The sequence below is a fragment of the Patagioenas fasciata genome, chromosome 28, assembly GCF_037038585.1.
Source record: "Patagioenas fasciata isolate bPatFas1 chromosome 28, bPatFas1.hap1, whole genome shotgun sequence".
Lineage (NCBI taxonomy): Eukaryota > Metazoa > Chordata > Aves > Columbiformes > Columbidae > Patagioenas > Patagioenas fasciata.
Genome location: NC_092547.1, coordinates 1,194,009 through 1,217,226, shown reverse-complemented (window position 1 = coordinate 1,217,226; position 23,218 = coordinate 1,194,009). Strand labels below are relative to the sequence as shown.

General features: G+C 61.8%; 1 protein-coding gene across 3 annotated transcripts in view; it reads left to right on the top strand.

The window, feature by feature from the left end:
- The window catches only part of LOC139825730 (dynein axonemal heavy chain 9-like), an 86,821-nt gene that overhangs the window by 47,448 nt on the left and 16,155 nt on the right, over window positions 1–23,218 (top strand). For all 3 annotated transcript variants that reach the window (XM_071799825.1, XM_071799826.1, XM_071799824.1), the window contains exon 19: window positions 302–361. The gene's annotated coding sequence lies outside the window, so the exon portion shown is untranslated. The remainder of the gene's footprint in view (window positions 1–301; window positions 362–23,218) is intronic.

Here is a 23,218-nt window from a genome sequence, read left to right as displayed (position 1 = left end):
GGGACTCGGGCGCCGTTCGGCTCCGCTCGGGCGCCGTTCGGCTCCGCTCGGGCGCCGCTCGGCTCCGCTCGGGCGCCGCTCGGCTCCGCTCGGGCCCATTCGGCTCCGCTCGGCTCTTTCCGTCTCCGCTCGTTTTCCCGCGCTTTCCCTCAGAGCGCGAAGCGAAGCGCGGGGACCCCCGGGGCCGCTTTTTTCGCGCTTTTCCCGAGGTGACAACAGCGGGGGCTTTGGGGACACAGCTCGGGGAGCCTCAGCGGGAGGGTTTTGGGTTGAAAAAGCGCTATTTTGGGTCAATTTTGAGGTGGTTTGTGGCCCTCCCGGCGGGGCAAGATGGCGGCTGCGGACATCGAGGGGCTGCTGGGTGAGTAATGAGGGTGAATTAGGGGTGATTAGCGCGAATTAGGGGGTAATTAGGGGGCAGCGGGGATATGGGGGGGTGGGGGGGGTGTTAATTAGCGCTGCTGAGGGTGTTAATTGTTAATGAATGCAGAGGAGGAGCCGTTCCCCAGGGCCATTGTCCCCAGGGCCCATTGTGACATCCTCTGCACCCCCTTGTCCCCAGGGCCCATTCTGACATTCAGGGGACCCCTCTTTGTCCCCAGGGCCCATTGTGACATCCTGGGGATCCCTCATTGTCCCCAGGGCCCATTGTGACGTCCCAGGACCCCCCATTGTCCCCAGGACCTATTGTGACATTCAGGGGGCCCCTTTGTCACTGGGGCCCATTGTGACACCATGGAGACCCCCGCTTGTCCTCAGGGTCCATTGTGACATCCTGGGCACCCCCCATTTTCCCCAGGACCCATTGTGACATCCTGGCCACCCCCTTGCTCCCAGGGCCCATTGTGATATCCCAGGACCCCCCTTTGTCCCCAGGGCCATTGTAGCACCATGGGGACCCCCTTTGACCCCAGGGCCCATTGTGGCACCATGGCAACCCCTTTTGTCCCCAGGGCCCATTGTGACATTCTTGGACCCCACTTTGTCCCCAGGGCCTATTGTGACACCATGGGGACTCCTCCTTGTCACTGGGGACCCATTGTGACACCATGGGGACCTCCCCTTGTGCTCAGGACTCATTCTGACATCCTGGACACCCCCCATTGTCCCCAGGGCCCATTGTGACATCCACTGCACCCCCTTGTCCCCAGGGCCCATTGTGACATTCAGGGGACCCCTCTTTGTCCCCAGGGCCCATTGTGACATCCTGGGGACCCCCCCTTGTCCCCAGGGCCCATTGTGATGTCCCAGGACCCCCCACTGTCCCCAGGGCCCATTGTGACATTCAGGGGACCCCCCCTTTGTCCCCAGGGCCCATTCTGATACCGTGGGGACCCCCTTTGTCCCCAGGGCCCATTGTGACATGCTGGGGACGCTCTTTGTCCACAGGGCCCATTGTGACATCCTGGGGACCCTCCTTGTCCCCAGAGCCCATTGTGACATCCAGGGGACCCCCTTTGTCCCGAGGGCCCATTGTGGCACCATGAGGCCCCTCTTTGTCACTGGGCCCCATTGTGACATCCCAGGACCCCCCTTTGTCCCCAGGGCCCATTGTGACATCCTGGGGACCCTCCTTGTCCCCAGAGCACATTGTGACATCCCAGGACCCCACTTTGTCCCCAGGGCTTATTGTGACACCATGGGGATCTCCCTTGTCCCCAGGGCCCATTGTGACATCCCATGACCCCCCTTTGTCCCCAGTGCTATTGTGAAATCCTGGGGACCCCTTTTGTCCCCAGGGCCCATTGTGACACCATGGGGAACCCCTTTGTCACTGGGGGCCATTGTGACATTCCAGGATTCCACTTTGTCCCCAGGGCTCGTTCTGACACCTTGGGGACTCCCATTGTCCCCAGTGCCCATTGTGACATCCTGGGCAACCCCATTGTCCCCAGGGCCCATTGTGACATCCTGGGCAACCCCATTGTCCCCAAGGCCCATTGCGACATTCCAGGACCCCCCATTGTCCCCAGGGCCCATTGTCACACCATGGGGACCCCCCTTTTCCCCAGTGCCCATCGTGACATCCTGGGGACCCCCATTGTCCCCAGGGCCCATTGTGACATCCCAGGACCCCCCATTGTCCCCAGGGCCCATTGTGACATCCCAGGACCCCCCTTTGTTTCCAGGGTCCATTGTGACATCCTGGGGTCCCCCCTTTGTCCCCAGGGCCCATTGAAATGTCCCAGGAAAACCCTTTGTCCCCAGGGTTCATTGTGACATCCTGCGGACCCCATTTGTCCCCAGGGCCCATTGTGGCACCATGGGGACCCCCTTTGTCACTGGGGCCCATTGTGACATCCCAGGACCCCACTTTGTCCCCAGGGCTTATTGTGACACCATGGAGATCTTCCTTGTCCCCAGGGCCCATTGTGACATCCCATGACCCCCCTTTGTCCCCAGTGCTATTGTGAAATCCTGGGGACCCCTTTTGTCCCCAGGGCCCATTGTGGCACCATGGGGAACCCCTTTGTCACTGGGGGCCATTGTGACATTCCAGGATTCCACTTTGTCCCCAGGGCTCGTTCTGACACCTTGGGGACTCCCATTGTCCCCAGGGCCCATTGTGACATCCTGGGCAACCCCATTGTCCCCAGGGCCCATTGTGACATCTGGGGGACGCCCTTGTCCCCAGGACCCATCCTGGCACCGTGGGAACCTCCTTGTCACTTGGGCCCATTGTGACACCATGGGGACCCACCCTTTGTCCCCAGTGCCAATTGTGACATCCTGCGGACCCCCCGTTGTCCCCAGGGCCCATTGTGATATTCAGGGGACCCACCATTGTCCTCAGGGCCCATTGTGAGGTCCCAGGACCCCCCATTGTCCCCAGGGCCCATTGTGACATCCTGGGGATCGCTTCTTGTCCCCAGGGCCCATTGTGACGTCCCAGGACCCGCCATTGTCCCCAGGGCCCATTGTGACATTCAGGGGCCCCCGTTTGTCACTGGGGCCCATTGTGACATCCCAGGACCCCACATTGTCCCCAGGACCCATTGTGACATCCTGGGGACCACACTTGTCCCCAGGACCCATTGTGACACTATAGGGACCCCCCCTTGTGCCCAGTGCCCATTGTGACACCGTGGGTACCACCCTTGTCCGCAGGGCCCATTGTGACATCCTGGGAATCCCTCCTTGTCCCCAGGGCCCATTTTGACATTCAGGGGACCCCACATTGTCCCCAGGGCCCATTGTGACATCCTGGGGACCCCCCTTTGTCCCCAGGGCCCATTGTGACATCCTGGGGACCCCCCCTTGTCCCCAGGGCCCATTGTGACATTCAGGGGACCCCACATTGTCCCCAGGGCCCATTGTGACATCCTGGGGACCCCCCTTTGTCCCCAGGGCCCATTGTGACATCCTGGCGACCCCCCCTTGTCCCCAGGGCCCATTGTGACGTCCCAGGACCCCCCACTGTCCCCAGGGCCCATTGTGACATTCAGGGGACCCCCCTTTGTCCCCAGGGCCCGTTCTGATACCGTGGGGACCCCCTTTGTCCCCAGGGCCCATTGTGACATCCTGGGGACCCTCCTTGTTCCCAGAGCCCATTGTGACATCCAGGGGACCCCCTTTGTCCCCAGGGCCCATTGTGGCACCGTGAGGACCCTCTTTGTCACTGGGGCCCATTGTGACATCCCAGGACCCCCTTTGTCCCCAGGGCCCATTGTGACATCCTGGGGGACCCTCCTTGTCCCCAGAGCCCATTGTGACATCCCAGGACCCTACTTTGTCCCCAGGGCTTATTGTGACACCATGGGAATCTCCCTTGTCCCCAGGGCCCATTGTGACATCCCATGACCCCCCTTTGTCCCCAGTGCTATTGTGAAATCCTGGGGACCCCTTTTGTCCCCAGGGCCCATTGTGGCACCATGGGGAACCCCTTTGTCACTGGGGGCCATTGTGACATTCCAGGATTCCACTTTGTCCCCAGGGCTCGTTCTGACACCTTGGGGACTCCCATTGTCCCCAGGGCCCATTGTGACATCCTGGGCAACCCCATTGTCCCCAGGGCCCATTGCGACATCCTGGGGACCCCCATTGTCCCCAAGGCCCATTGTGACATTCCAGGACCCCCCATTGTCCCCAGGGCCCATTGTGACATCCACTGCACCCCCTTGTCCCCAGGGCCCATTGTGACATTCAGTGGACCCCTCTTTGTCCCCAGGGCCCATTGTCACATCCTGGGGACCCCCGTTGTCACTGGGGCCCATTGTGACGTCGCAGGACCCCCCGTTGTCCCCAGGACCCATTGTGACATTCAGGGGGCCCCTTTGTCACTGGGACCCATTGTGACATCCCAGGACCCCACATTGTCCCCAGGACACATTGTGACATCTTGGGGACCCCACTTGTCCCCAGGACCCATTGTGACACTATGGGGACCCCCCCTTGTTCCCAGGGCCCATTGTGACACCGTGGGTACCACCCTTGTCCGCAGGGCTCATTGTGACATCCCAGGACCCACCTTTGTCCCCAGGGCCCATTCTGATACCGTGGGGATCCCCTTTGTCCCCAGAGCCCATTGTGACATCCAGGGGACCCCCTTTGTCCCCAGGGCCCATTGTGACATCGCAGGACCCCCCTGGGCTCCAGGGCGCATTTTGACATCCTGGGGATGCCCCCTTGTCACCGGGACCCATTGTGACGTCCCAGGACCCCCCATTGTCTCCAGGGCCCATTGTGACATCCTGGGGATACCTGCTTGGCCCCAGAGCCCATTGTGACGTCTTAGGACCCCCCCTTGTCCCCAGGGCCCATTGCGACATTCAGGGGACGCCTCTTTGTACCCAGGGCACATTGTGACATCCTGGGGACCCCCCCTTGTCCCCAGGGCCCATTGTGACATCCTGGGGATCCCTCCTTGTCCCCAGGGTCCATTGTGACGTCCCAGGACCCCCATTGTCCTCAGGACCCATTGTAACATTCAGGGAACCCCTTTGTCACTGGGGCCCATTGTGACATCCCAGGACCCCACATTGTCCCCAGGGCCCATTGTGACATCCTGGGGACCCCATTTTCCCCAGGACCCATTGTGTCACTATGGGGAACCCCACTTGTTCCCAGGGCCCATTGTGACACTGTGGGTACCACCCTTGACCGCAGGGCTCATTGTGACATCGCAGGACCCCCCTTTGTCCCCAGAGCCCATTGTGAAAACCAGGGGACACCCTTTGTCCCCAGGGCCCATTGTGACATCGCAGGACCACCCTGGTCCCCAGGGCCCATTGTGACATCCTGGGCACCCCTTTTGTCCCCACGGCCCATTGTGGCACCATGGGGACCCCCTTTGTCACTGGGGCCCATTGTGACATCCCAGGACCCCACTTTGTCCCCAGGGCTGATTGTGAGGTCCCAGGGCCCCTCTGTGTCCCCAGGGCCCATTGTGACACCCCATGACCCCCTTTGTCCCCAGTGCTATTGTGAAATCCTGGGGACCCCTTTTGTCCCCAGGGCCCATTGTGACACCATGGGGAACCCCGTTGTCACTGGGGGCCATTGTGACATTCCAGGATTCCACTTTGTCCCCAGGGCTCGTTCTGACACCTTGGGGACTCCCATTATCCCCAGGGCCCATTGTGACATCCTGGGCAACCCCATTGTCCCCAGGGCCCATTGTGACATCCTGGGGACCCCCATTGTCCCCAAGGCCCATTGTGACATTCCAGGACCCCCCATTGTCCCCAGGGCCCATTGTGACATCCACTGCACCCCCTTGTCCCCAGGGCCCATTGTGACATCCTGGGGATCCCTCCTTGTCCCCAGGGCCCATTGTGACGTCTTAGGACCCCCCATTTTCCCCAGGCCCCATTGTGACAATCAGGGCACCCCCTTGTCCCCAGGGCCCATTGTGACATTCCGGGGACGCCTCTTTGTACCCAGGGCACACTGTGACATCCTGGGGACCCCCCCTTGTCACTGGGGCCCATTGTGACGTCCCAGGACCCCCCATTGTCCCCAGGGCCCATTGTGACATCCTGGGGACCCCCCCTTGTCCCCAGGGCCCATTGTGACGTCCCAGGACCCGACATTGTCCCCAGGGCCCATTGTGACATCCTCTGCACCCCCTTGTCCCCAGGGCCCATTGTGACGTCCCAGGACCCCCCATTGTCCCCACGGCCCATTGTGACATTCAGGGGACCCCACTTTGTCCCCAGGGCCCATTGTGACATGCTGGGGACGCTCTTTGTCCCCAGGGCCCATTGTGACATCCTGGGGACCCTCCTTGTCCCCAGAGCCCATTGTGACATCCAGGGGACCCCCTTTGTCGCCAGGGCCCATTGTGGCACCATGAGGACCCTCTTTGTCACTGGAGCCCATTGTGACATCCCATGACCCCCCTTTGTCCCCAGTGCTATTGTGAAATCCCAGGACCCCTTTTGTCCCCAGGGCCCATTGTGGCACCATGGGGAACCCCTTTGTCACTGGGGGCCATTGTGACATTCCAGGATTCCACTTTATCCCCAGGGCTCGTTCTGACACCTTGGGGACTCCTGTTGTTCCCAGGGCCCATTGTGACATCCTGGGCAACCCCATTGTCCCCAGGGCCCATTGTGACATCTGGGGGACCCCCTTGTCCCCAGGACCCATCGTGGCACCGTGGGACCCTCCTTGTCACCTGGGCCCATTGTGATACCATGGGGACGCCCCCTTTATCCCCAGTGCCCATTGTGACATCCTGCGGACCCCCCTTTGTCCCCAGGGCCCATTGTGACATTCAGGGGACCCACCATTGTCCTCAGGGCCCATTGTGAGGTCCCAGGACCCCCCATTGTCCCCAGGGCCCATTGTGACATCCTCGGCACCCCCTTGTGCCCAGGGCCCATTGTGACATTCAGGGGACCCCTCTTTGTCCCCAGGGCCCATTGTGACATCCTGGGGACCCCCCCTTGTCTGCAGGGCTCATTGTGACATCCCAGGACCCCCTATTGTCCCCAGGGCCCATGGTGACATCCTGGGGACGCCCTTTGTCCCCAGGGCCCATTTTGACACCGTCGACACCCCCCTTTGTCCCCAGAGCCCATTGTGGCACCATGAGGACCCTCTTTGTCACTGGGGCCCATTGTGACATCCCAGGACCCCCCCTGGTCCCCAGGGCCCATTGTGACATCCGGAGGACCCCCCTTGTCCTCAGGGTCCATTGTGACAGCCCAGGACCTTACTTTGTCCCCAGGGCCCATTGCGATATCTGGGGGACCCCCTTGTCCTCAGGGCCCATTGTGACACCATGGGGACCCCCCTTTGTCCCCAGGGCCCATTGTGACATCCTGGGGTCCCCCCTTTGTCCCCAGGGCCCATTGTAATGTCCCAGGACCACCCTTTGTCCCCAGGGTTCATTGTGACATCCTGGAGACCCCATTTGTCCCCAGGGCCCATTGTGGCACCATGGGGAACCCCTTTGTCACCGGGGCCCATTGTGACATTCCAGGACCCCACTTTGTCCCCAGGGCTTATTGTGACACCATGGGGATCTCCCTTGTCCCCAGGGCCCATTGTGACATCCCACGACCCCCCTTTGTCCCCAGTGCTATTGTGAAATCCTGGGGACCCCTTTTGTCCCCAGGGCCCATTGTGGCACCATGGGGAACCCCTTTGTCACTGGGGGCCATTGTGACATTCCAGGATTCCACTTTGTCCCCAGAGCTCGTTCTGAACACCTTGGGGCCTCCCATTGTCCCCAGGGCCCATTGTGACATCCTGGGCAACCCCATTGTCCCCAGGGCCCATTGTGACATCTGGGGGACGCCCTTGTCCCCAGGACCCATCGTGGCACCGTGGGGACCCTCCTTGTCACTTGGGCCCATTGTGACACCGTCGGGACCCCCCTTTTAACCCCAGTGCCCATTGTGACATCCTGCGGACCCCCCTTTGTCCCCAGGGCCCATTTTGACATTCAGGGGACCCACCATTGTCCTCAGGGCCCATTGTGAGGTCCCAGGACCCCCCATTGTCCCCAGGGCCCATTGTGACATCCTCGGCACCCCCTTGTCCCCAGGGTCTATTGTGACACTATGGGGACCCCCCATTGTGCCCAGGGCCCATTGTGACACGGTGGGTACCACCCTTGTCCCCAGGGCTCATTGTGACATCCCAGGACCCCCCATTGTCCCCAGTGCCCATTGTGACATTCAGGGGACCCCCCTTGTCCACAGGGCCCATTCTGACACCGTGGGGACCCCCATTGTCCCCAGGGCCCATTGTGACATCCTGGGGACCCCCTTTGTCCCAAGACTTCATTGTGACATCCTGGGGTCCCCCCTTGTCCTCAGGGTCCATTGTGACAGCCCAGGACCTTACATTGTCCCCAGGTCCCATTGTGATATCTTGGGGACCCCCTTGTTCCCAAGGCCCATTGTGACATCCTGGGGACCCCCCCTTGTCCCCAGGGCCCATTGTGACATCCCAGGACCCCCCATTGTCCCCAGGGCCCATTGTGACATCCCAGGACCCCCCATTGTCCGCAGGACCCATTGTGACATCCTCGGCACGCCCTTGTCCCCAGGGCCCATTGTGACATCCTGGGGATCCCTCCTTGTCCCCAGGGCCCATTGTGATGTCCCAGGACCCCCCATTGTCCCCAGGGCCCATTGTGACATCCTGGGGACCCCCTTTATCCCAAGACTTCATTGTGACATCCTGGGGACCCCCCTTGTCCTCAGGGTCCATTGTGACAGCCCAGGACCTTACATTGTCCCCAGGGCCCATTGTGACATCCTGGGGATCCCTCCTTGTCCCCAGGGCCCATTGTGACGTCCCAGGACCCCCCATTGTCCCCAGGACCTATTGTGACATTCAGGGGACCCCCTTTGTCACTGGGGCCCATTGTGACACCATGGAGACCCCCGCTTGTCCTCAGGGTCCATTGTGACATCCTGGGCACCCCCCATTTTCCCCAGGACCCATTGTGACATCCTGGCCACCCCCTTGCTCCCAGGGCCCGTTGTGGCACCATGGGGACACCCCCTTTGTCCCCAGGGCCCATTGTGACATCCCAGGACCCCCCTTTGTCCCCAGGGCCCATTGTAGCACCATGGGGACCCCCTTTGACCCCAGGGCCCATTGTGGCACCATGGCAACCCCTTTTGTCCCCAGGGCCCATTGTGACATTCTTGGACCCCACTTTGTCCCCAGGGGCTATTGTGACACCATGGGGAGCCCTCCTTGTCACTGGGGACCCATTGTGACACCATGGGGACCCCCCCTTGTGCTCAGGACTCATTCTGACATCCTGGACACCCCCCATTTTCCCCAGGGCCCATTGTGAGATCCCAGAACCCCCCATTGTCCCCAGGGCCCATTGTGACACTATGGGGACCCCCTGTTGTGCCCAGGGCCCATTGTGACACCGTGGGTAGCACCTTTGTCTGCAGGGCTCGTTGAGACATCCCAGGACCCCCCATTGTCCCCAGGGCCCATTGTGACATTCAGGGGACCCCCCTTTGTCCCCAGGACCCATTGTGACATGCTGGGGACTCTCTTTGTCCCCAGGGCCCATTGTGACATCCTGGGGACCCTCCTTATCCCCAGAACCCATTGTGACATCCTGGGGACCCCCCCTTGTCCCCAGGGCCCATTGTGATGTCCCAGGACCCCCCATTGTCCCCAGGGCCCATTGTGATATGCTGGGGAGCCCTCTTTGTCCCCAGGGCCCATTGTGAAATTCAGGGGACCCCAACTTGTCCCCGGGGCCCATTGTGACACTATGGGGACCCCCCCTTGTCCGCAGGGCCCATTGTGACATCCTGGGGACACCCCCTTGTCCCCAGGGCCCATTGTGACATCCTGGGGATCCCTCCTTGTCCCCAGGGCCCATTGTGACGTCCCAGGACCCCCCATTGTCCCCAGGGCTCATTGTGACATTCAGGGACCCCCGTTTGTCACTGGGGCCCATTGTGACATCCCAGGATCCCCCCTAGTCCCCAGGGCCCATTGTGACATCCTGGGGACGCTCTTTGTCCCCAGGGCCCATTGTGACATCCTGGGGACCCTCCTTGTCCCCAGAGCCCCTTGTGACATCCAGGGGACCCCCTTTGTCCCCAGGGCCCATTGTGGCACCATAGGGACCCCCTTTGTCACTGGGGCCCATTGTGATATCCCAGGACCCTCCCTGGTCGCCAGGGCCCATTGTGACATCCTGGGGACCCCCTTTGTCCCAAGACTTCATTGTGACATCCTGGGGACCCCCCTTGTCCTCAGGGTCCATTGTGACAGCCCAGGACCTTACATTGTCCCCAGGGCCCATTGTGATATCTGGGGGACCCCCTTGTTCCCAAGGCCCATTGTGACATCCTGGGGACCCACCCGTGTCCCCAGGGCCCATTGTGACACCATGGGGACCCCACCTTGTCACTGGGGAACCATTGTGACACCATGGGGACCCCCCCTTGTCCTCAGGGCTCATTCTCACATCCTGGACACCCCCCATTTTCCCCAGGGCCCATTGTGACATCCACTGCACCCCCTTGTCCCCAGGGCCCATTGTGACATTCAGGGGACCCCTCTTTGTCCCCAGGGCCCATTGTGAGATCCTGGGGACCCGCCCTTGTCCCCAGGGCCCATTGTGACGTCCCAGGATCCCCCATTGTCCCCAGGGCCCATTGTGACATCCTCGGCACCCCCTTGTCCCCAGGGCCCATTGTGACATCCTGGGGAACCCCCCTTGTCCCCAGGGCCCATTGTGACGTCCCAGGACCCCCCATTGTCCCCAGGGCCCATTGTGACATCCTCTGCACCCCCTTGTCCCCAGGGCCCATTGTGACATTCAGGGGACCCCTCTTTGTCCCCAGGGCCCATTGTGACATCCTGGGGACCCCCCCTTGTCCCCAGGGCCCATTGTGACGTCCCAGGACCTGACATTGTCCCCAGGGCCCATTGTGACATCCTCTGCACCCCCTTGTCCCCAGGGCCCATTGTGACATTCAGGGGACCCCCCTTAGTCCCCAGGGCCCATTCTGATACCGTGGGGACCCCCTTTGTCCCCAGAGCCCATTGTGACATCCAGGCGACTCCCATTGTCCCCACGGCCCATTGTGGCACCATAGGGACCCCCTTTGTCACTGGGGCCCATTGTGACATCCCAGGATCCCCGCTAGTCCCCAGGGCCCATTGTGACATCCTGGGGACGCTCTTTGTCCCCAGGGCCCATTGTGACATCCTGGGGACCCTCCTTGTCCCCAGAGCCCATTGTGACATCCAGGGGACCCCCTTTGTCCCAAGACTTCATTGTGACATCCTGGGGACCCCCCTTCTCCTCAGGGTCCATTGTGACAGCCCAGGACCTTACATTGTCCCCAGGGCCCATTGTGATATCTGGGGGACCCCCTTGTTCCCAAGGCCCATTTTGACATCCCGGGGACCCACCCTTGTCCCCAGGGCCCATTGTGACATCCCAAAACCCCCCATTGTCCCCAGGGCCCATTGTGACATCCTCGGCACCCCCTTGTCCCCAGGGCCCATTGTGACATCCTGGGGACCCCCCCTTGTCCCCAGGGCCCATTGTGACGTCCCAGGACCCCCCATTGTCCCCAGGGCCCATTGTAACATCCTGGGGATCCCTCCTTGTCCCCAGGGCCCATTGTGATGTCCCAGGACCCCCCATTGTCACCAGGGCCCATTTTGACATCCTCGGCACCCCCTTGTCCCCAGGGCCCATTGTGACATCCTGGGGACCCCCCCTTGTCCCCAGGGCCCATTGTGACGTCCCAGGACCCCCCATTGTCCCCAGGGCCCATTGTAACATCCTGGGGATCCCTCCTTGTCCCCAGGGCCCATTGTGATGTCCCAGGACCCCCCATTGTCACCAGGGCCCATTTTGACATCCTCGGCACCCCCTTGTCCCCAGGGCCCATTGTGACATCCTGGGGACCCCCCATTGTCCCCAGGGCCCATTGTGACATTCAGGGGACCCCTCTTTGTCCCCAGGGCCCATTGTGAGATCCTGGGCATCCCTCCTTGTCCGCAGGGCCCATTGTGATGTCCCAGGACCCCCCATTGTCCCCAGGGCCCATTGTGACATCCTTTGTACCCCCTTGTCCCCAGGGCCCATTGTGACATTCCGGGGACCCCTCTTTGTCCCCAGGGCCCATTGTGACATCTTGGGGACCTCCCCGTGTCCCCAGGGCCCATTGTGACGTCCCAGGACCTGACATTGTCCCCAGGGCCCATTGTGACATCCTCTGCACCCCCTTGTCCCCAGGGCCCATTGTGACGTCCCAGGACCCCCCCTTGTCCCCAGGGCCCATTGTGACATTCAGGGGACCCACCTTTGTCCCCAGGGCCCATTCTGATACCGTGGGGACCCCCTTTGTCCCCAGGGCCCATTGTGACATGCTGGGGACGCTCTTTGTCCCCAGGGCCCATTGTGACGTCCTGGGGACCCTCCTTGTCCCCAGAGTCCATTGTGACATCCAGGGGACCCCCTTTGTCCCCAGGGCCCATTGTGGCACCATAGGGACCCCCTTTGTCACTGGGGCCCATTGTGACATCCCAGGACCCTCCCTGGTCCCCAGGGCCCATTGTGACATCCTGGCGACCCCCTTTGTCCCAAGACTTCATTGTGACATCCTGGGGTCCCCCCTTGTCCTCAGGGTCCATTGTGACAGCCCAGGACCTTACATTGTCCCCAGGGCCCATTGTGATATCTGGGGGACCCCCTTGTTCCCACGGACCATTGTGACATCCTGGGGACCCACCCTTGTCCCCAGGGCCCATTGTGACATCCCAAAACCCCCCATTGTCTCCAGGGCCCATTGTGACATCCTCGGCACCCCCTTGTCCTCAGGGCCCATTGTGACATCCTGGGGACCCCCCCTTGTCCCCAGGGCCCATTGTGACGTCCCAGGACCCCCCATTGTCCCCAGGGCCCATTGTAACATCCTGGGGATCCCTCCTTGTCCCCAGGGCCCATTGTGATGTCCCAGGACCCCCCATTGTCCCCAGGGCCCATTGTGACATCCTGGGGAACCCCATTGTCCCCAGGGCCCATTGTGACATCTGGGGGACGCCCTTGTCCCCAGGACCCATCCTGGCACCGTGGGGACCCTCCTTGTCACTTGGGCCCATTGTGACACCATGGGGACCCCCCATTGTCCCCAGGGCCCATTGTGACATTCAGGGGACCCCTCTTTGTCCCTAGGGCCCATTGTGACATCCTGGGGACCCCCCCTTGTCCCCAGGGCCCATTGTGACATCCCATGACCCCCCTTTGTCCCCAGTGCTATTGTGAAATCCTGGGGACCCCTTTCGTCCCCAGGGCCCATTGTGGCACCATGGGGAACCCCTTTGTCACTGGGGGCCATTGTGACATTCCACGATTCTACTTTGTCCCCAGGGCTCGTTCTGACACCTCGGGGACTCCCATTGTCCCCAGGGCCCATTGTGACATCCTGGGCAACCCCATTGTCCCCAGGGCCCATTGTGACATCTGGGGGACGCCCTTGTACCCAGGACCCATCCTGGCACCGTGGGGACCCTCCTTGTCACTTGGGCCCATTGTGATACCATGGGGACGCCCCCCTTTGTCCCCAGTGCCCATTGTGACATCCTGCGGACCCCCCTTTGTCCCCAGGGCCCATTGTGACATTCAGGAGACCCCTCTTTGTCCTCAGGGCCCATTGTGACATCCTCGGCACCCCCTTGTCCCCAGGGCCCATTGTGACATTCAGGGGACCCCTCTTTGTCCCCAGGGCCCATTGTGACATGCTGGGGATCCCTCCTTGTCCCCAGGGCCCATTGTGACATCCTCGGCACCCCCTTGTCCCCAGGGCCCATTGTGACATTCAGGGGACCCCTCTTTGTCCCCAGGGCCCATTGTGACATGCTGGGGATCCCTCCTTGTCCCCAGGGCCCATTGTGACGTCCCAGGACCCCCCATTATCCCCAGGACCTATTGTGACATTCAGGGGATCCCCTTTGTCACTGGGGCCCATTGTGACACCATGGAGACCCCCGCTTGTCCTCAGGGTCCATTGTGACATCCTGGGCACCCCCCATTTTCCCCAGGACCCATTGTGACATCCTGGCCACCCCCTTGCTCCCAGGGCCCGTTGTGGCACCATGGGGACACCCCCTTTGTCCCCAGGGCCCATTGTGACATCCCAGGACCCCCCTTTGTCCCCAGGGCCCATTGTAGCACCATGGGGACCCCCTTTGACCCCAGGGCCCATTGTGGCACCATGGCAACCCCTTTTGTCCCCAGGGCCCATTGTGACATTCTTGGAACCCACTTTGTCCCCAGGGCCTATTGTGACACCATGGGGACCCCTCCTTGTCACTGGGGACCCATTGTGACACCATGGGGACCCCCCCTTGGCCTTCAGGACTCATTCTCACATCCTGGACACCCCGCATTGTCCCCAGGGCCCATTGTGACGTCCCAGGACCCCCCCTTGTCCCCAGGGCCCATTGTGACATTCAGGGGACCCCTCTTTGTCCCCAGGGCCCATTGTGAGATCCTGGGGACCCCCCCTTGTCCCCAGGGCCCATTGTGACGTCCCAGGACCCCCCATTGTCCCCAGGGCCCATTGTGACATCCTCTGCACCCCCTTGTCCCCAGGGCCCATTGTGACGTCCCAGGACCCCCCATTGTCCCCAGGGCCCATTGTGACATTCAGGGGACCCCCCTTTGTCCCCAGGGCCCATTCTGATACCGTGGGGACCCCCTTTGTCCCCAGGGCCCATTGTGACATGCTGGGGACGCTCTTTGTCCCCAGGGCCCATTGTGACATCCTGGGGACCCTCCTTGTCCCCAGAGCCCATTGTGACATCCAGGGGACCCCCTTTGTCCCCAGGGCCCATTGTGGCACCATGAGGCCCCTCTTTGTCACTGGGGGCCATTGTGACATCCCATGACCCCCCTTTGTCCCCAGTGCTATTGTGAAATCCTGGGGACCCCTTTCGTCCCCACGGCCCATTATGACACCATGGGGAACCCCTTTGTCACTGGGGGCCATTGTGACATTCCAGGATTCCACTTTGTCCCCAGGGCTCGTTCTGACACCTTGGGGACTCCCATTGTCTCGAGGGCCCATTGTGACATCCTGGGCAACCCCATTGTCCCCAGGGCCCATTGTGACATCCTCGGCACCCCCTTGTGCCCAGGGCCCATTGTGACATTCAGGGGACCCCCCCTTTATCCCCAGGGCCCATTGTGACATCCTGCACACCCCCCTTTGTCCCCAGGGCCCATTTTGACATTCAGGGGACCCACCATTGTCCTCAGGGCCCATTGTGAGGTCCCAGGACCCCCCATTGTCCCCAGGGCCCATTGTGACATCCCCGGCGCCCCCTTGTCCCCAGGGTCCATTGTGACACTATGGGGACCCCCCATTGTCCCCAGGGCCCATTGTGACATTCAGGGGACCCCTCTTTGTCCCTAGGGCCCATTGTGACATCCTGGGGACCCCCCCTTGTCCCCAGGGCCCATTGTGACATCCCATGACCCCCCTTTGTCCCCAGTGCTATTGTGAAATCCTGGGGACCCCTTTCGTCCCCAGGGCCCATTGTGGCACCATGGGGAACCCCTTTGTCACTGGGGGCCATTGTGACATTCCACGATTCTACTTTGTCCCCAGGGCTCGTTCTGACACCTCGGGGACTCCCATTGTCCCCAGGGCCCATTGTGACATCCTGGGCAACCCCATTGTCCCCAGGGCCCATTGTGACATCTGGGGGACGCCCTTGTCCCCAGGACCCATCGTGGCACCGTGGGGACCCTCCTTGTCACTTGGGCCCATTGTGATACCATGGGGACGCCCCCCTTTGTCCCCAGTGCCCATTGTGACATCCTGCGGACCCCCCTTTGTCCCCAGGGCCCATTGTGACATTCAGGGGACCCCTCTTTGTCCTCAGGGCCCATTGTGACATCCTGGGGACCCCCCCTTGTCCCCAGGGCCCATTGTGACGTCCCAGGACCCCCCATTGTCCCCAGGGCTCATTGTGACATTCAGGGACCCCCGTTTGTCCCCAGGGCCCATTGTGACATCCTGGGGACGCTCTTTGTCCCCAGGGCCCATTGTGACATCCTGGGGACCCTCCTTGTCCCCAGAGCCCATTGTGACATCCAGGGGACCCCCTTTGTCCCCAGGGCCCATTGTGGCACCATAGGGACCCCCTTTGTCACTGGGGCCCATTGTGATATCCCAGGACCCCCCCTGGTCCCCAGGGCCCATTGTGACAACCTGGGGACCCCCTTTGTCCCAAGACTTCATTGTGACATCCTGGGGACCCCCCTTGTCCTCAGGGTCCATTGTGACAGCCCAGGACCTTACATTGTCCCCAGGGCCCATTGTGATATCTGGGGGACCCCCTTGTTCCCAAGGCCCATTGTGACATCCTGGGGACCCACCCGTGTCCCCAGGGCCCATTGTGACACCATGGGGACCCCACCTTGTCACTGGGGAACCATTGTGACACCATGGGGACCCCCCCTTGTCCTCAGGACTCATTCTCACATCCTGGACACCCCCCATTTTCCCCAGGGCCCATTGTGACATCCACTGCACCCCCTTGTCCCCAGGGCCCATTGTGACATTCAGGGGACCCCTCTTTGTCCCCAGGGCCCATTGTGAGATCCTGGGGACCCGCCCTTGTCCCCAGGGCCCATTGTGACGTCCCAGGATCCCCCATTGTCCCCAGGGCCCATTGTGACATCCTCGGCACCCCCTTGTCCCCAGGGCCCATTGTGACATCCTGGGGACCCCCCCTTGTCCCCAGGGCCCATTGTGACGTCCCAGGACCCCCCATTGTCCCCAGGGCCCATTGTGACATCCTCTGCACCCCCTTGTCCCCAGGGCCCATTGTGACATTCAGGGGACCCCTCTTTGTCCCCAGGGCCCATTGTGACATCCTGGGGACCCCCCCTTGTCCCCAGGGCCCATTGTGACGTCCCAGGACCTGACATTGTCCCCAGGGCCCATTGTGACATCCTCTGCACCCCCTTGTCCCCAGGGCCCATTGTGACATTCAGGGGACCCCCCTTTGTCCCCAGGGCCCATTCTGATACCGTGGGGACCCCCTTTGTCCCCAGAGCCCATTGTGACATCCAGGCGACTCCCATTGTCCCCACGGCCCATTGTGGCACCATAGGGACCCCCTTTGTCACTGGGGCCCATTGTGACATCCCAGGATCCCCCCTAGTCCCCAGGGCCCATTGTGACATCCTGGGGACGCTCTTTGTCCCCAGGGCCCATTGTGACATCCTGGGGACCCTCCTTGTCCCCAGAGCCCATTGTGACATCCAGGGGACCCCCTTTGTCCCCAGGGCCCATTGTGGCACCATAGGGACCCCCTTTGTCACTGGGGCCCATTGTGACATCCCAGGACCCCCTCTGGTCCCCAGGGCCCATTGTGACATCCTGGGGACCCCCTTTGTCCCAAGACTTCATTGTGACATCCTGGGGACCCCCCTTGTCCTCAGGGTCCATTGTGACAGCCCAGGACCTTACATTGTCCCCAGGGCCCATTGTGATATCTGGGGGACCCCCTTGTTCCCAAGGCCCATTGTGACATCCTGGGGACCCACCCTTGTCCCCAGGGCCCATTGTGACATCCCAAAACCCCCCATTGTCCCCAGGGCCCATTGTGACATCCTCGGCACCCCCTTGTCCCCAGGGCCCATTGTGACATCCTGGGGACCCCCCCTTGTCCCCAGGGCCCATTGTGACGTCCCAGGACCCCCCATTGTCCCCAGGGCCCATTGTAACATCCTGGGGATCCCTCCTTGTCCCCAGGGCCCATTGTGATGTCCCAGGACCCCCCATTGTCACCAGGGCCCATTTTGACATCCTCGGCACCCCCTTGTCCCCAGGGCCCATTGTGACATCCTGGGGACCCCCCGTTGTCCCCAGGGCCCATTGTGACGTCCCAGGACCCCCCATTGTCCCCAGGCCCCATTGTGACATTTTGGGGATCCCTCCTTGTCCCCAGGGCCCATTGTGATGTCCCAGGACCCCCCATTGTCCCCAGGGCCCATTGTGACATCCTCTGCACCCCGTTGTCCCCAGGGCCCATTGTGACATTCAGGGGACCCCTCTTTGTCCCCAGGGGCCATTGTGACATCCTGGGGATCCCTCCTTGTCCCCAGGGCCCATTGTGACGTCCCAGGACCCCCCATTGTCCCCAGGACCTATTGTGACATTCAGGGGAGCCCCTTTGTCACTGGGGCCCATTGTGACACCATGGAGACCCCCGCTTGTCCTCAGGGTCCATTGTGACATCCTGGGCACCCCCCATTTTCCCCAGGACCCATTGTGACATCCTGGCCACCCCCTTGCTCCCAGGGCCCGTTGTGGCACCATGGGGACACCCCCTTTGTCCCCAGGGCCCATTGTGACATCCCAGGACCCCCCTTTGTCCCCAGGGCCCATTGTGACATTCTTGGACCCCACTTTTGTCCCCAGGGCCTATTGTGACACCATGGGGACCCCACCTTGTCACTGGGGACCCATTGTGACACCATGGGGACCCCCCCTTGTCCTCAGGACTCATTCTCACATCCTGGACACCCCGCATTGTCCCCAGGGCCCATTGTGACATCCTCGGTACCCCCTTGTCCCCAGGGCCCATTGTGACATTCAGGGGACCCCTCTTTGTCCCCAGGGCCCATTGTGAGATCCTGGGGACCCCCCTTCTCCCCAGGGCCCATTGTGACATCCTGGGGATCCCTCCTTGTCCCCAGGGCCCATTGTGACATCCTGCACACCCCCCTTTGTCCCCAGGGCCCATTTTGACATTCAGGGGACCCACCATTGTCCTCAGGGCCCATTGTGAGGTCCCAGGACCCCCCATTGTCCCCAGGGCCCATTGTGACATCCCCGGCGCCCCCTTGTCCCCAGGGTCCATTGTGACACTATGGGGACCCCCCATTGTCCCCAGGGCCCATTGTGACATTCAGGGGACCCCTCTTTGTCCCTAGGGCCCATTGTGACATCCTGGGGACCCCCCCTTGTCCCCAGGGCCCATTGTGACATCCCATGACCCCCCTTTGTCCCCAGTGCTATTGTGAAATCCTGGGGACCCCTTTCGTCCCCAGGGCCCATTGTGGCACCATGGGGAACCCCTTTGTCACTGGGGGCCATTGTGACATTCCACGATTCTACTTTGTCCCCAGGGCTCGTTCTGACACCTCGGGGACTCCCATTGTCCCCAGGGCCCATTGTGACATCCTGGGCAACCCCATTGTCCCCAGGGCCCATTGTGACATCTGGGGGACGCCCTTGTCCCCAGGACCCATCGTGGCACCGTGGGGACCCTCCTTGTCACTTGGGCCCATTGTGATACCATGGGGACGCCCCCCTTTGTCCCCAGTGCCCATTGTGACATCCTGCGGACCCCCCTTTGTCCCCAGGGCCCATTGTGACATTCAGGGGACCCCTCTTTGTCCTCAGGGCCCATTGTGACATCCTCGGCACCCCCTTGTCCCCAGGGCCCATTGTGACATTCAGGGGACCCCTCTTTGTCCCCAGGGCCCATTGTGACATGCTGGGGATCCCTCCTTGTCCCCAGGGCCCATTGTGACATCCTCGGCACCCCCTTGTCCCCAGGGCCCATTGTGACATTCAGGGGACCCCTCTTTGTCCCCAGGGCCCATTGTGACATGCTGGGGATCCCTCCTTGTCCCCAGGGCCCATTGTGACGTCCCAGGACCCCCCATTATCCCCAGGACCTATTGTGACATTCAGGGGATCCCCTTTGTCACTGGGGCCCATTGTGACACCATGGAGACCCCCGCTTGTCCTCAGGGTCCATTGTGACATCCTGGGCACCCCCCATTTTCCCCAGGACCCATTGTGACATCCTGGCCACCCCCTTGCTCCCAGGGCCCGTTGTGGCACCATGGGGACACCCCCTTTGTCCCCAGGGCCCATTGTGACATCCCAGGACCCCCCTTTGTCCCCAGGGCCCATTGTAGCACCATGGGGACCCCCTTTGACCCCAGGGCCCATTGTGGCACCATGGCAACCCCTTTTGTCCCCAGGGCCCATTGTGACATTCTTGGAACCCACTTTGTCCCCAGGGCCTATTGTGACACCATGGGGACCCCTCCTTGTCACTGGGGACCCATTGTGACACCATGGGGACCCCCCCTTGGCCTTCAGGACTCATTCTCACATCCTGGACACCCCGCATTGTCCCCAGGGCCCATTGTGACGTCCCAGGACCCCCCCTTGTCCCCAGGGCCCATTGTGACATTCAGGGGACCCCTCTTTGTCCCCAGGGCCCATTGTGAGATCCTGGGGACCCCCCCTTGTCCCCAGGGCCCATTGTGACGTCCCAGGACCCCCCATTGTCCCCAGGGCCCATTGTGACATCCTCTGCACCCCCTTGTCCCCAGGGCCCATTGTGACGTCCCAGGACCCCCCATTGTCCCCAGGGCCCATTGTGACATTCAGGGGACCCCCCTTTGTCCCCAGGGCCCATTCTGATACCGTGGGGACCCCCTTTGTCCCCAGGGCCCATTGTGACATGCTGGGGACGCTCTTTGTCCCCAGGGCCCATTGTGACATCCTGGGGACCCTCCTTGTCCCCAGAGCCCATTGTGACATCCAGGGGACCCCCTTTGTCCCCAGGGCCCATTGTGGCACCATGAGGCCCCTCTTTGTCACTGGGGGCCATTGTGACATCCCATGACCCCCCTTTGTCCCCAGTGCTATTGTGAAATCCTGGGGACCCCTTTCGTCCCCACGGCCCATTATGACACCATGGGGAACCCCTTTGTCACTGGGGGCCATTGTGACATTCCAGGATTCCACTTTGTCCCCAGGGCTCGTTCTGACACCTTGGGGACTCCCATTGTCTCGAGGGCCCATTGTGACATCCTGGGCAACCCCATTGTCCCCAGGGCCCATTGTGACATCCTCGGCACCCCCTTGTGCCCAGGGCCCATTGTGACATTCAGGGGACCCCCCCTTTATCCCCAGGGCCCATTGTGACATCCTGCACACCCCCCTTTGTCCCCAGGGCCCATTTTGACATTCAGGGGACCCACCATTGTCCTCAGGGCCCATTGTGAGGTCCCAGGACCCCCCATTGTCCCCAGGGCCCATTGTGACATCCCCGGCGCCCCCTTGTCCCCAGGGTCCATTGTGACACTATGGGGACCCCCCATTGTCCCCAGGGCCCATTGTGACATTCAGGGGACCCCTCTTTGTCCCTAGGGCCCATTGTGACATCCTGGGGACCCCCCCTTGTCCCCAGGGCCCATTGTGACATCCCATGACCCCCCTTTGTCCCCAGTGCTATTGTGAAATCCTGGGGACCCCTTTCGTCCCCAGGGCCCATTGTGGCACCATGGGGAACCCCTTTGTCACTGGGGGCCATTGTGACATTCCACGATTCTACTTTGTCCCCAGGGCTCGTTCTGACACCTCGGGGACTCCCATTGTCCCCAGGGCCCATTGTGACATCCTGGGCAACCCCATTGTCCCCAGGGCCCATTGTGACATCTGGGGGACGCCCTTGTCCCCAGGACCCATCGTGGCACCGTGGGGACCCTCCTTGTCACTTGGGCCCATTGTGATACCATGGGGACGCCCCCCTTTGTCCCCAGTGCCCATTGTGACATCCTGCGGACCCCCCTTTGTCCCCAGGGCCCATTGTGACATTCAGGGGACCCCTCTTTGTCCTCAGGGCCCATTGTGACATCCTGGGGACCCCCCCTTGTCCCCAGGGCCCATTGTGACGTCCCAGGACCCCCCATTGTCCCCAGGGCTCATTGTGACATTCAGGGACCCCCGTTTGTCCCCAGGGCCCATTGTGACATCCTGGGGACGCTCTTTGTCCCCAGGGCCCATTGTGACATCCTGGGGACCCTCCTTGTCCCCAGAGCCCATTGTGACATCCAGGGGACCCCCTTTGTCCCCAGGGCCCATTGTGGCACCATAGGGACCCCCTTTGTCACTGGGGCCCATTGTGATATCCCAGGACCCCCCCTGGTCCCCAGGGCCCATTGTGACAACCTGGGGACCCCCTTTGTCCCAAGACTTCATTGTGACATCCTGGGGACCCCCCTTGTCCTCAGGGTCCATTGTGACAGCCCAGGACCTTACATTGTCCCCAGGGCCCATTGTGATATCTGGGGGACCCCCTTGTTCCCAAGGCCCATTGTGACATCCTGGGGACCCACCCGTGTCCCCAGGGCCCATTGTGACACCATGGGGACCCCACCTTGTCACTGGGGAACCATTGTGACACCATGGGGACCCCCCCTTGTCCTCAGGACTCATTCTCACATCCTGGACACCCCCCATTTTCCCCAGGGCCCATTGTGACATCCACTGCACCCCCTTGTCCCCAGGGCCCATTGTGACATTCAGGGGACCCCTCTTTGTCCCCAGGGCCCATTGTGAGATCCTGGGGACCCGCCCTTGTCCCCAGGGCCCATTGTGACGTCCCAGGATCCCCCATTGTCCCCAGGGCCCATTGTGACATCCTCGGCACCCCCTTGTCCCCAGGGCCCATTGTGAGATCCTGGGGACCCGCCCTTGTCCCCAGGGCCCATTGTGACGTCCCAAAACCCCCCATTGTCTCCAGGGCCCATTGTGACATCCTCGGCACCCCCTTGTCCCCAGGGCCCATTGTGACATCCTGGGGACCCCCCCTTGTCCCCAGGGCCCATTGTGACGTCCCAGGACCCCCCATTGTCCCCAGGGCCCATTGTAACATGCTGGGGATCCCTCCTTGTCCCCAGGGCCCATTGTGATGTCCCAGGACCCCCCATTGTCCCCAGGGCCCATTGTGACATCCTGGGGAACCCCATTGTCCCCAGGGCCCATTGTGACATCTGGGGGACGCCCTTGTCCCCAGGACCCATCCTGGCACCGTGGGGACCCTCCTTGTCACTTGGGCCCATTGTGACACCATGGGGACCCCCCATTGTCCCCAGGGCCCATTGTGACATTCAGGGGACCCCTCTTTGTCCCTAGGGCCCATTGTGACATCCTGGGGACCCCCCCTTGTCCCCAGGGCCCATTGTGACATCCCATGACCCCCCTTTGTCCCCAGTGCTATTGTGAAATCCTGGGGACCCCTTTCGTCCCCAGGGCCCATTGTGGCACCATGGGGAACCCCTTTGTCACTGGGGGCCATTGTGACATTCCACGATTCTACTTTGTCCCCAGGGCTCGTTCTGACACCTCGGGGACTCCCATTGTCCCCAGGGCCCATTGTGACATCCTGGGCAACCCCATTGTCCCCAGGGCCCATTGTGACATCTGGGGGA